Consider the following 10,820-nt stretch of genomic DNA (forward strand, 5'->3'; position numbering starts at 1 on the left):
AATTATTGCAAGGAAGAGTGTTGCACTAATGATTTGTTCATTAGGTTTGAAGCTCAAATCTGAAAGAGGCAGAAACGGCGTTTTGCTTTTTTCCCCCCCCCCCCCCCATTTGCTTTGTAAGATTACCGAATTGCCCCCTTCAAATCTGATAAAAAATTTGTTTTTTCTCCCCTCATCTTCGATTTCTCCTGAGCCGTCAAAAGAGGAGTTGTGATTTTCAGTCAATCCTTCGTCCTTACTCTGCAACTTCGTCTTTCTCCTTTTCGTTCTCACCAACGCCAGTGTGTCTGTCGTCGCTCCTTCTGCCACTGATCAACCAACGCGTGGTCTCTTTTCCTTCCCTGTTTCTGATCGACGCAGCTTTCTTCCTTCACCGTTCGTGTAGCTATGTGGGTAAGTTAGGATTGCTTTCTTTCTCTCGCTCTTTTTGTCTAGCACCGGTCTGCTCAGCTCTTCTCCATTCTCAACAGCAGTTCCTCTTCATTCCTGTGCAGACACGGTGTCTTTTTCCCCCTCCTCCCCTGTTGTGTGTCGTGCCAGAATCCTCTCCTCTGTACAGCCATAAACTTCGACTCCTCCTTCCCTTTTCTTCATCATTCATGCTTTAAGGTGAGGAAGCCTCAAGTCTTAATTTTCTCTTGCTCTGCGTATATGTGACTTGATGATTGAAGTTGCAAAGATTTGTCTCCTCCATTGTTGCTGTCCGTGTGGCCATATGGGGGTGTATGGGAGAAGGAAGCTTGATTTAAATTGAAATTTGTTGTTGCAGAAGGAAGCAGATGATGGTGCGGAGTTGAGTTTTTAACTGTAAATGATTGGATTATTGGTATTGTAAGGTTTCAAGGAAGCTAAAATTTAAGAGGAAATGTTAACATTAGCTTGATAATTGATGCCCATGAAGTGTTCAATAAAATGTTTAGGACAATTTTATCTGATTTTGCATTTTTGACCTCTCATTGGTCCTTGTGAGAAGTATGTTAATATGAAAGTTATTGATTTATGAATTAACTTGTAGATTGCAAAGGAATTTAATTTTGAATTTATATAACTATTTAAATTCTTGGGATTTGTATGGTTATTAATAACTTGTTAGATATTGTAATTGAATGATTAGAAATAATGCACTTGTGGTATTTAATTTGTGCAAAGCCTAAGAAAATTTTGTCTTAAGTAAATAGATTGGCATGACTGAAGCAATATAAAGGAGATTTGTGATATGAATGATAATACTTAGACTAATTCTAAATGCATGAATTTTGGGTTTTGGAATATTAAATAATGGTGGTTGATTGGGATTGAGTTAAAAAATTAAAAATCCATTAAAATTGTATTTTTTCATATCCTTGTAGGGTGTGTCAAAGAACAGGATCCTAATAAAAATTAAAGGAAGAAAGTCTTTAGAAACTAGAAGTTCGACATGTAAGTGAGTATCATCCTAATTAATTTATAATATTAGTCTTTTACTAAAATATTTCGTTTTTATGTAGATTAGTTTTAATTACTATGATAATTTGGGTATGTTGTTAATTAAATTATTAAGTTAAGGTATAATTTTACTCCTGAACTTTCCTCGAGAAGCAATTTTACCTCTATGCTCATAAGTGAGGCAATTTTATGCTTGAATTTTTTTTAAGGAGCAAAAACCCTTTTTACAGGGTTCCTAGTGTTCCTTGAAAAAATAATTTAGGGATAAAATTATCTTTTTTTTATCGGTACATGGGTAAAATTACTTTTCAAGACAAAGTTCTAGGATAAATTATACTTTAACCCTAAATTATGTTATTATGAGAAAATATAAAATTGTTGCAAAGAATAGTTAAGAGGTGACATGTGCATGTATTTTACCTCATGAGTTATATTTTAATATTCACAAAATTATTTTTATTAATGTTGCTTATCGTAAGTGCACAGGTCGTAGCAAGTAATATAATGAAATAAAGTATCGTTTCCTCGAGGATTTGCTCAAAAAATATGATCAAACAAAAGATTAAGTAACTTCAACCAAGTTGAGCCAAACATAATTAGATGAAAAATAATTTTGCAAACTAAAACATTAGAAAATAAAGAAAAGCAATGATTCACACACTTCAAATACAAATTGAGACTTAGGATTATTTATCTCCCTTACATTTCATAACACCAAAATTACCTCCCTCATAAATGCTTTAATGAAAATAAGTGCTAACCTAGAGTTCTAAAAATACTCGGACAAGCTCTCTTAAGTCATGAACAAGTGTTTAATTAAATTAATTGCCCAATCTTTTGTTACAATTAATAAAATTTAATTTTAAACACGAACCTTAATGTGGCCACACAGGCTAGCAATTATATCTATAATATCCTAGGAATTTTAAGTATAAGTATAATATTTTGTTTTAAATGTATTTTAGTAATTTTGGAGTAAATATACCAAGAAACAAGAGCTGGCTTGGTGGAGATAGTGTAGCCATTTAATTAAGAGGTCCAAAGTTTGAACTGCAGGGAGCTCAAGAGCAGAGATTTTATTTTTTGCTTTAGCTCTTCCTAAAATTACCATTATGCCCTTCTTTAACTCTAAATATATGTCTTCCTCCACTGCTTTAATTTGTCCAGAATTGTGTGTGAGTGAGAGAGCTCTGATTTTCTACCCTATTGTACTTCATCTCTTCCTTCCATTTCTAGTGGTCACTGGTGAAGGTGGAGGCTCGCTGCAACTGTTCACACCTAAAGCTCCGTCGTGCTTTCTATCTCTATTTGTCTCCTTCATTTTTGTTCAGTCCTCGTCGTTCACACATGCATTGCTAATAGGTGTGAGAATCAAGTCGCTGGCATTAAAAACGTGTGCTGGGGTCGCCAACTACTAGAAGCTCAGATCATGAATCTATGGTCCTTCAATTTGCCATCGATCTCTATATTTTTTTTATTGTTCGTGCTGTTGAATGTTTCTTCTTTCTCCTCCATCCTTCCTATTCGTCAATGATTAACAAGTGAAGAGCTAATTTGATGCTATTGGAAGGCTGATTCGTGGGTAACAGGTTAATTTAATGCTATTATCTTCTTTCCCTGTTCAGTTGTGGTTTCATTTTTTTTCCTCCCTATTGTGTTATGTTAGTTCAGCTAAAGTGAGCAACTTTGACCTTTTTTTTCCCCTTTGGATAGAGCTATAAGTGTGTGATGTTATAGAGCTGAAATTGCAATTTTCCTTTGTTTTATTGATGATCGTGACTGTACGTGTGTTTGAATATGAAGGGGAAGCTTGAGCTAAATAAAAAAAATTTGATGATGTAGATTTGAATTTTGATTGAGTTTAATTTGGTTATGGCTATAATATTGTCATTTTGAAATCTTTGGAAGTGAAATTAGAAAGGAAGAGGCTGGTACTTGTTTAAGAGGTAATGCCTATATGGTGTCTAATAAAATGCCTTAGGAGAGTTTTGCTTGAAATTGCAATTATTAAAGTCTCATTAAATTTTTTGGAAGACATAATTGGCTGGGATAGTGTTATCTATGAATTTAGCTCAAAAATTTGGAAAAGGAAATACTTGAATAGGAATTTTTCTATAACTTTATGGGATCTCACAAGAAACATGAGTTGGCTTGGGGTGTTGCTCATTTGTGAACTTGAATTAAATATTATAAAGAAATTTATTTATGTTATTGAGAGATGAAGTGAATTCTTGAGAATGTTATGGTTATTAATTTCTAAAGTATACTATTGCCTTATGATTTAATTTTGGGATTGACTTAGAAGGGGAAATAAATCTTTATAATTTAAAGGAATTTAATTAAATTGTATTATTTTATATTTTTTATAGGAGGTGTGGAAGAAAACGATTTTGATAGGAACTAAAGGGAATTTTGCATTTTGGGATTTTCAGGTGAGTGGATAACGTCTCAAATAATTTATTAGCAAAGTTTCTTTCCATCAAAGATATTGATTTTAACAATTCACAATTTTATCTATTTATATATGTGTGTATATGTATATATTTCATAAGCATTGATTATTTCTGTTGATTGAATAACTTTATTTTCCGAAGTCATGTTATGTGCTTACAACATTGATCAAATTTTTTTTCACAAGTTCTAGTAATCCTTTACTTGACAAGGACAATCATGAAAATTCGTAAAAGAGTTTGTAAGTTTTTACATTGAAAAGAACTGGTGTTTACTTAATTCATGCGAGTCTGATATGGAGAAAAGAAAATTTTAATTTGATAATGATTATTTTTCTCACATGTTTGAAAATTGATTTTCAAAGGAACTTTAGATAAAATACTGGTTGCTGACGGTAGTTTTGTTAGCCCTTGGTTGCCATAGTCAATTACTAGCTAGTTTAATTTTCGTGAGCTCTGTTCTCATGTCTGTTATTCGTGGGTATCATACTTGCATCTGTTTTGTGGCTATGACCACATCTGATTAGTTACCCTTGAGGATTATATTTCCATGTCTGTTTCGTGGCTTTAGCCACGTCTAGTTACTTATCCTAATGGACTGTGTTCCACGTTTGTTAATTGTTCTAAAAAGTCCCTATAAACATGAATTTGATTATTTAATGATTTTATATTCCAATGGTTTTAATTAGTAATCTTTATAATTATCCATTTTGTTTATTTGCTTCTTTGAAATCAAGTGATAATATTTGATAGGATAATTTAATGATTTAAGATTTCTTTAAGGTTACATAGAATCCTTTCATTCCAAATTTATTTAATTTTCATGAAAATCGTTGTGTTTTTACTTTCTCTTTTTCATGTTTAATTAATTAATTATTTTTGGGACGTTATTCACCAGAAATAATTTTGATCTCAGATAGTGTAGCTGACGCTGAACCACCAATTGGACATTGAAGAGTTTATGATTAACTAGAAGTAGAGAAGCTAATGATTTAACTTTCTCTTAATGTAAAGTTTTAATTATAAAATTTTATTTTGTAAACTTATTGTTAGGTGCTCCATATAGATTGTGATTAGGTTGTTTATGTTGTTATATATTTTGTCTACTGGCTGGAAGGAGCTCTGTTCCTGATTGACTTGATGTTTTTGATAGAAACATTGTATTATAGAATTTTAGGAGATCTTATTTATAGAAAAAGTTCTGTCAAAATTTCTACAAAAATACTGAAAATTTTATTATAGGAGAACATTAGTAAAGGTACGAATTTCAAGTCTAATTATGTTTTTATAAATAAATATTAAATATTAGATTAAGATTTCCTTTACCACGACTTAAGGGATGTATGATTATGTATACATCCCTTGCCAGTCACGTCTAATTTTTGAGATGTGACAATATCTTTATCTTACTAATAAAACTCTCCACTCAACATATAAATATCAAGTTTTTGCACTATTTTACTCAACTTCTATACTCAACCTAGCCCTCTCAAGCATCAATTGAGTAAACACAATATCTAAATGGTGGCCAATCACTTAGAAGCATTAAGAAAAGTGTAAAATAAACACATATATATATCATTAATTACAAAAAGAGAGGAGGAATTTAATGTTAATCCATACAAAGGTTCAAAATAATTCTAGAGCAAAGAGTTTAGTTACTCATAAGTATCAAAAAGCTACAAATACACAAAATATTAACAGCCATTATAACATTACAAGAAGGAAAGGGAAGAGGAATAAAAAAACTAAAGAAAATGAGCTCCAAATGTCTTCAAAAGTCCATTTCCTTGCTTCAAGCACTTCTAATACCTAAACCCTAGTACACCCAAGCTCTAAATGCGTCTAAAAGTGAGAAGAATGGCTCATGGGTTGAGCTCTCTGAATATAAATGTCCTACCTAATCAATTTCAGATTTAATAAAATGCATCATTTTTCTGATAGTGGTAAAAGTTGTGAATGAAAGTCACGACTATAGGACAACTTTGGCAGTTTTACATTGTTTTTGCAGCTAATGAAAATTATTCACTTTGTGCTTGATTTCTTCATCCAAAAATATCCACAAAGCTTTAAAAATGCTTCTAATCAAATCTTCAACTAAAATAACATGAAATTAGGCCAAAAATATCAAATCAAAGCCAAGAATACAAAATCAAAACAAAATGTAGATTTTTCTAATTTGGGCAATAGAGACATATATAATTGAGCCAAAATGGATTAGAATTTAAGGAAAATGTGATGAAATAATATGAAATTCTAGATCTTAACACACCCCCAAACTTATACTTTTACTCATCCTCGAGTAAAACAAACAGTAAAACAGCTAGATTGACCAATTACTCATCTACTAAGCATGCATGAAAATATCCTCACTAGTTGCTCAAGATACATAACAGTAGTGGAATATAAAGGGATACCCAATTCACAAATTAAGATCATGCTTTCCAACAATTTAGAAATGTGTGTGTGAGAGACCAGAAAATAATTCTCCTGCAACTATCAAGTCAATATGTAACAACTCAACATGTAGGAAACAAGCTCAATATTAAGACTTCATATGCCTAAACTTTTCCTCTCTCTCAACTAAAAGATCACTTCACATAATCCAAAATTAATGAGACTTTGTAAACTTGTAGCATGGTTAAAGATTTTAGGCTAATTGAAAGAAAAGGATAAATGGAATTCAAAGAACTTGAGATAAATGATAATGAAAAACCAACCATTCTATCCTTGCTAACTAAATACCTTCCCCCAAACTTATCTCAAATACCATTTCTTATACTATAAATTTATTGATATTGAAACTCTATATTTTTTTTCTTTTTTTTCATGTATATCTCTTTTTTTATACATTTTTTAGGAGCACAATTAGTAGTATTTCAAACTTCATTTCTATTCCTCACACCCAAATTTACAACAACACCACCTCCTTTAACAATTAAACCAATCTTCACCATTAACACAATTTTTTTTATCACTTATCTAAACAGTGAGGTAGTTTATAGTTTTTCAAGTTGTAAAGACTAGGGTTTAATGTGGGTTTAAAAAAAAAATTACGTGGTTTTCAGTTCAAAGCTCAAGAGGGGATCAAATGAAAATAATGTACTAGGTAGGCTTGAAAGGCTCAAACGCATTTGAAAGAATGCCCAAATTATTTTTCAATATCATATAAAGTGATTAAAACGCCTCAAGAGATTCCAAGATGGGTTCTAGAATCTCTCTATTAAGAAGGAAAATGGACATCAACTTGCTACAAAATTCCCTAGTAGAGGCATTTAAATCATTGTTTGATTCAAAAGTACAAAAGAAAATTTCACAAATTGCTGGAAAACAAGCCTTAACACTGTAAATCAAGCATGCCAAAATATTGATCACAACTTCCTATAAAACGTACAATCTAAACAACATTCTATCATTGGATCACACACTTAGTTTAACAAATAATTTCGCAATCTAGCTCAAATTTCAGGAAAAAGGAATAGTAAATATCTAAGTTTTAAAATTGAATTTCATGTCAATTCAACCAAAATAATACGCTCACCTCCAAACTTAAATTGAATAGTGTCCTCACTGTCAAAAGGACAAAATAAGAGTCTTCTCTCATACAACTTAATAACCAAAAAGAAGTTGTGTGAAAGGCACAAAAATTAGAACTTGTAACAGAGTATAGAATTATCATGTCCCTAGGTATAACAAAAAGAAGTCAACTAGCAGGTTATAAATAAAAATAGAATAAAAAAGCGTAATACTATAATGACAAGAAGTGAAGTAGTGTGATCCACAACTTTTGAATCATGACCAACATTAGTATTGGTCTTCTCCCCTTGACAATTGCATTTGATTTTCTAAATAGCTTACAAAACCTTCAAAACATGCCTTAAACAATGTGAAATTTCCAACAACCATATTAAATAATCCTAATTCAAGTATTAAAACATTTAACAAGAGAAATATAACTCATGCATGTACAAAAAATTCAATCTGACAAGCAAACCAACAATGTCCATTTTCATCCCCAAGGTCATACACAAAGTGACAAAATCAAAGTTCAATTCAAAAAAGAATATTTTTAGAGCCAAGTAAGGGAATCAACAACTTTAACATCAGTTGAGACTAAATTGATCAACCAAAGCAACATTTTAGACCCTATTGTTAAATTCTAATATACCTAAAACACATGAAAACAAGCATTTCAGTACAATCAGATACCACAATGAGCAACAATAGAATTTTCACAAATGTAATTCCCTTATCTTCTAATAGCTAGCCATAACATTAGAATATTGAAAATAAACTACAAGCAATGGGCAATAAAAAGCAGGGCAATAACAGCAAAGGGACTAGGCTTGAACCAATGAAAACCAAAGAATATAAACCTAATTTAGAGCACCCTATTTTGTCCAAATTTCATTTGTATCATGCAACCATATACAAAGATTTGGGGTTATGAGGGGCTACAAATCATGAAAAACCAAGCTAAATCCATAAACACAAACTCAAGCTTTGACAATAATGAGCCTAAATTAACATTTTACCACAATCAAAATATTTTTTGGCACCAATAAGAATCAATCACAAGTTTCCCTTATTAGCATTTAATTCAAACTTGATCCAATGAAGTTTAAAAGTCAACACAGATTACTCCTGCACTTCCTAAATTTCTACACCTTACACCCAAACAACTAAAATTTAATCTTAATGAAGGAGAATTATAAAAAGCCCATTTAAACCTCTAAACTGAAAATTGAGCAACATATAGTAATAGCTATTAGCCATTAAATAAAGAGCTCAATTCCAATGATGAAGAACATTCAGCCAAAAAAATTCAACTTGTGTTGAGAAAAATCCCATAATAGCCAATTGTTCATCCTTAAGGTTAGATATCATATTACAAATGAGATTTTAATTCATAGTAGAGAATTTTCACAGTCAGCATTAGTAACTTATCACAAATATATCCAATGTGTATGCACAATATTGTTCAGTGCCTTGCTTTTTAGTCATTACAAGCTAGCTAAAATCTGAAACTTCCATCCATATTTTAAATAAACCAAACACTTCCAGTGAAATCTTATGGAAAAATTTTGAGCACACAACTAGTAATCATGTTACAAAACTAATGTCAAAGTAGCAACTCATTCTCAAAAATTCAAACCTCAAATTGAAACCTAAACCAGTAGCCAAATCAAAATTCTAATGCTTAATGCAAAATTTCTAAGCCAACGCAACCACATAAACATAAAGAATTTAGCAAGATAGTGTACCTCAAACCACAAAGAGATAACAATTGCAGGATATGGAGAAGAATGAAGAAACTCAGAACAGTGAGCTCTATGACAGAGAATAGTTGAGAAATTTCAAACTGAGCAAACGTATCAATTGAAGATTAGTTATGAAAGGGGTTTTCAAACTTAAGACACGAGGGAATGAACAAAATGCCTATAATAGCAGCTAGGCAATAACGAAATTCAAGGCACTTGAAGCTTGAAATAGCTTGACAAGGAAAGGAGTTGTTCGATGAAGATGAAAAGTAATAAGGAGGGAAACATTAAGTGAAGGGTCCATGTTTGAGCATGTGAAGGCGTAGCAGATGGCTATGGTTAGTAAATTAGAGCTGCTTAGGGTCGACGGCCATAGTTGGTGCTTAAGAAAGATAGAGATTGAGGAGTTATAGTGGACACTAAAGGAAAGGGGCAATGGTAGAAATGAGAGGTAGAGTGAATGTAGGGAGACGTCATGGCTGTTGATGGAAATGAAGCAACAAGGTGACAGCGAAGATGAGAGGAAGGAGTAGTAGAGGTGGGTTATGGAGCAAGGAGATGATGGCAAAAGGAATGAGATGGAAAGTGGCTAGTAGCAAAAGGAAACGACTATGAACTTATAAAGGCTTATGGCAGAGGTAGATGAGTGAAGGGGAAGTGATTGCTGGTAGAGGAAAGGGACACCGTAGGTGAGGTTTGGATGGACAACAATAATGGAGATGAGAGGTAAAGTGGAAATCATTGAATGAAATGAAGGAGGAGAGGGGCTATCGAAGGTTCCAAAAGAATTGGGGCAAATTTCTTTGTTTTTTTTAAAGATTGTTGTAAAACGCAGCACACAAGGGAAAAAGAAGGGGACAAAATAACAACAATAATAATAACTACTATAGAGATATATATTCTTAAAAAAAACCCCACAAAGGAAATTTTTTTTACCCCAAAGTCATGACTTTCAAATTAGCCTATGAACCAAAGTTGTGACTTTCATATTCGTTGGACCCCCAAAGTCATGACTTTTATCAGAACTTTTTTGATTGTAAAAATTCTGCAGCAAATTTGTTTTCAAAAATCTAATTTATTCACCTCTAAAAACCTCTCCCAAGCATTGTATTCTCTCCAAAATTAATCTCTAATCATCATTCATCAACCATAAACAATTTTCTTCAATTAAAATGCAATCAACCTCCAAAAAGAACCATTTTTTTATGAGAATCAAATAATAAAAATTTGCATTCACTTCAATAACCTCAAAATAATTACCATGACAAGTTCATAAGCATACAAACAACTTAAATAACTTGAATTCCCTAAAATTTTTCCTTCTCTTGGAATCTTTTAGTCTTTTGCCACATTTTTTGCTTCTCTAAAAGCTTACACTTTCTCATATCTTCATGTTAACCTACAAAAGACACAAGATCAACATAACTTTACCAAAACAACTAAACTACAAAGAAAAAAAATGCGTGTGTGTTTTGGCTGGATTGTGTTTTCTTATTTTGTTTTTGTGGTACGTGTTAGAAGGAGATAAATGAGGTTAATCAAATAATAATAATAATAATAATAACTTGAGTTTAAGAGCATGAGTTGTGGTAGATAATTTCACTGCAACAAGAATAAATTACATTTAATTTTGTTTGAGTTTAAATGGAAAGTTTGATGAAGTCAGATTGGCATTGGAAACTAC

At 31.9% G+C, this 10,820-nt stretch overlaps 1 long non-coding RNA gene across 1 annotated transcript; it reads left to right on the plus strand.

Moving 5' to 3' along the window:
- The first annotated feature begins 201 nt into the window (after positions 1–201).
- Positions 202–930, plus strand: LOC129317619 (uncharacterized). Its single transcript, XR_008594996.1, has 2 exons — positions 202–393; positions 495–930. It is a non-coding gene; the product is annotated as an uncharacterized LOC129317619 (long non-coding RNA).
- Positions 931–10,820: the final 9,890 nt, after the last annotated feature.

Source organism: Prosopis cineraria, unplaced genomic scaffold (assembly GCF_029017545.1).
Source record: "Prosopis cineraria cultivar Desert tree isolate PC_DT_omini unplaced genomic scaffold, ASM2901754v1 PC8, whole genome shotgun sequence".
NCBI classification, from domain to species: domain Eukaryota; kingdom Viridiplantae; phylum Streptophyta; class Magnoliopsida; order Fabales; family Fabaceae; genus Prosopis; species Prosopis cineraria.